The 3,963-nt window shown below is 28.4% G+C and overlaps 1 long non-coding RNA gene across 1 annotated transcript; it reads right to left on the reverse strand.

Moving 5' to 3' along the window:
- Positions 1 to 1,229: 1,229 nt before the first annotated feature.
- On the reverse strand, positions 1,230 to 3,492 carry LOC111903841 (uncharacterized). Its single transcript, XR_002854306.3, has 3 exons — positions 3,383 to 3,492; positions 2,331 to 2,375; positions 1,230 to 2,068 (listed from the first exon to the last, which is right to left on the reverse strand). It is a non-coding gene; the product is annotated as an uncharacterized LOC111903841 (long non-coding RNA).
- Positions 3,493 to 3,963: the final 471 nt, after the last annotated feature.

A 3,963-nucleotide genomic window follows, 5' to 3' on the forward strand; every position in this document is an offset into this window, starting at 1 on the left:
TCAAGAGCATACGAAATTTCATAATAAGAAAATGAGCAACTAACCATAAATTTGTGAAGTGTCAAATATTTGATTTACTAGTCTTATTGTCCACATTATGTACACCTAGAAACGACGATTCTCTTTGAAAGTTGGATTAGGGTTTTTTTTTTGTTGAAGTGTTGTATAGAGAAGAATATAGAAGTTAAATAGCCAACTCTGACTTAGCGATTTTAAAAGGGATTTTAGGGATAATATTTTCTTCATTGTGGCGCTAATATGGAGACAATACCACAAGAAAAAAATACAGATTTGCCCTCACATGGCGAGGGAGTTAAATTAACTCCATTAGCAACCCAATTCAACCTAATTTTTATATAAAAAAAAATTAATTTCTCTCTTTTTTATCCATACAACTCAATCCAATTCAATTATTTATATACATTAACAACCCAACCGAAACTTAGTTTTATTTAAAAAAAATATAATAAAAATAAATCAGAATTATATCAATATTATACTTTATTTATAGAGAACAAAAAATCATGAATTTTGATATTTTATTTTTATTTTTTTTACTGAAATTTGTTTTTTAACGATAATAGTTTTTATCAAAAAGAAATATATTTATCCCCTCAATAATAAACACGTGGCATCAAAATAAGTTAGTGACACTTTGTAAACTTGGATCATGGGTGTGGCCTAGGCCACTGGTATTTATGTAGTTTTCATTTTTTTTAATAAAAAGTGGAGGAGCGGCTTGTCCAAAACTACCAATAGCCTAATAACTAGAAGTTAACATATGTTAGCTTGGGCATGAAAATTAGCTAAAATGACTATTTCTCCCATTTTTTTTTAAAGGTTTGGACTCATTTTCTGAAAAAATACAAACCACATAAACCATTTTAGCTATTTTATCAAAAAACAATCTCATCGCCAATCCATGGTAAAATCAACTTTATAATTAATATGTTGGATTAAAGTTTTTAACCCATTTAATTAAATAAATTGAGTTATTGATTGAAATTTTAACTTGATTTCAACTTGCCAACATGTTTTGTATTATATTTATATTTAATTTACATTTATTAAATATTAGTGTTTCTAATATTATTTTGAATGTTGATTTGTGTTTGTGGTTTTTGAAAATGTTTATGGTTATAGTTTTTCAAATCTGAACAATTATTGAAGATTATAACATATTTTCATTTTAATTGAATAATAATTGGAGTATAAAAGTTTTTTTATTTTTTATTTTTTATTTAAGTGTTCCAATCCGTGTTCAACCCGTCTATCAAACATGTTGGGATGAGAAAAAAAAATAAACTTGTCAATCTGGTTTACACCTATTTACTAAACATGTCAGGTTAAGTTTATATTTCTCAACCGATTTATAAATCATGTTAAGTTGAGTTGAAGTTTTCAAATCATTTAGTTAAACATATCCACTATGAAATTACCTAACCTAAGTGTCATCCTTTTATTTCACCACCAGGAATGAGGCATATGGCGACGACACTTTCAGCCACTATGCCGACGACATGTTGTCGTCAAAGCCTATATCAACGACTTGGCGTCTGTATACAAAATCGTCGGTATAGCCTCGTCGGGATAAATGTCGTCGGTACAGAGCCACCAATGCCGACGACAAGTCATTTGCAAAGGGTTGTCGAGAGTGAATTTCGAGGAAAAAAAGTTTTATTATAAACCTATTCTGACGATGTAGAGATTCAAATTCAAGAAGTGAGTTGTTATCATATGCAAAATAACAAATACCATTGCATCCTTGCATATTAACCTACACATCGAAACATCAAAACAACACTAGTAAAAAGCCATAATTCAAATCCTTAATTAAGTTGCTTTGTTCCTGATTTCTGACCAAGGAGCAAATTATATTCTTCTCTTAATTGCTTATATTTTTCACTTAAGTTCTTCGTAGCTTCGATTTTATCATATACATTTCCATTCTTGGTTTCTTCTAGTTGACGCTTCACGTCTTTGATTTGATTCTTGAGCACGCGTGTCCTCTCCAGTTTTGTGTTGTGTTCTTCTTGCAAAGTTTCCATTGTTGAAGATGTCCTATTTGCTGATTGATGCTCGATAAACAAATAAATAAGTACGCTTTTAGAGTAACAGTAAAATTATGAGAATAACAAAAATTATGAAAACTCGAGTTTTTTGTAATTTCTTTTACATATCAAGTGACCATTAATATTAACCAACAATGTCTTACTTATTTATTAAACTAAACTATACATTCTAAATTTGATTTTACCAAGCTCCTTGTGATTTTGATGTTGTACAAAAAAGCACTAATCCAAATAGAACACAAAAAACATAAACGTTACCGAAGAAACTGCTGTTGTCTTCCATGACGACTTTGAAGGCTACTCCTAACAAAACATGAATATTAGATTAACATAAAACTTTAAAAGCAATAAATAATAATTAATATAAAGAATAAATGTTCTAAAGTACTTATAAGAAATGATTCGGAACCGTAAGTACATGTCTTAAGACACAAGATATTGATTAAAAATTTATACAGTTTTAGTAATAGAGTAATAAGTGACAACAATATATCAAATGTAGATAGGGTGTATGCAATAAAATTAGTAGGTGTAATTAAACTCGTCGTCTTCACACATTTGTAAAGTTTTTTCGTCTCCATGTTCTCTAGTAATCACAAAGACATATGTATAGATTTCCCTTGTATATGTATTGATTCTTTCAGATTTATTTTGATTGGTTCCTAATTAAGATACTTTTGAATTGTTGTTGATAATATGCAAGTTGTTTGGTTACGAACTTAATATATGCATCACAGAATCACACTATTAGTAATACTTAGTGATCTTGATACTTTTTATGCAAACATGAACTCTGGCACTTACTACTGGGACTTCAAAACAAAGCAGTCATTTGCTCAAATTTGATATATACTTGATTATATATATAGCTCAATGAGATATAAGCTCGATATCACCTTCAAGAAATTTCACGTTTTAATTCAAGAGTTTCCATAGCTCAATGAAAATATCATATGTTCTATAAATATATTATTCAAGCTGGAGTTAAAAAAGTATAACGGATACGTAGAGTTCGAAAATTAAAACTCGATAAGAACTTAAGTTTGAACATGTTAAAGACGAACTGGACTCACTGATAAGAATTTAAGTTCGAAGTTAAATCACCCGGTGATAAAAAGCTCAACTCATTTACAAATAATACAATCATTAAAGAAAATAAGTGTTCGGGCTTTCTTACCACAAGTTAGAGATCGTATGTCTAAATTCCATGATTAAACATGTCTAATCTATTATTGAAAATACAACAGTTAATGAATTGTAAAAGTTCCACAAGACAAATGCAATCGATAAAAAATAATATAAAATCAAACCTGATACGATTGAAGACTAAAAAGTTGATTTTGCTGCAAGAAGGATGCTCTCTTTTCTTTGACCGGTCACCCCCTTTGAGTTTGCAGTTTGCACTGACCTTACACACATGCAGGCTTAAATAATGATATCACAAGATAGGACAAGTACACATAGAATCAGACACACACATACACACATCCATGCACACATTTGAACAAAAAAACAAGACAATTCTACACACACAAACTATATATATATATATATATATATATATATATATATATATATATATATATATATATATATATATATATATATATATATATATATATATATATATATATATATATATATATATATTATGCGTACGTGTGGACAATATTATTCAATGAGAATTACTAAGAGAATAGGTTATTTGCTAATGTGAATACGTTCAACTTTAAACAACTATCGTCATTTTTAATGCATTCTCACTAATTCTTATTCATTTTTGTTCTCAAGCATCGTTTTTTACTCATTTTCATTCTTACAGAATATGATTCAATAAACATTCAGATAAAATGACATAATAATAAAATAAAATCTATAATAAACTTATAAA

The sequence above is a fragment of the Lactuca sativa genome, chromosome 6 (genome assembly GCF_002870075.4).
Source record: "Lactuca sativa cultivar Salinas chromosome 6, Lsat_Salinas_v11, whole genome shotgun sequence".
NCBI lineage: Eukaryota > Viridiplantae > Streptophyta > Magnoliopsida > Asterales > Asteraceae > Lactuca > Lactuca sativa.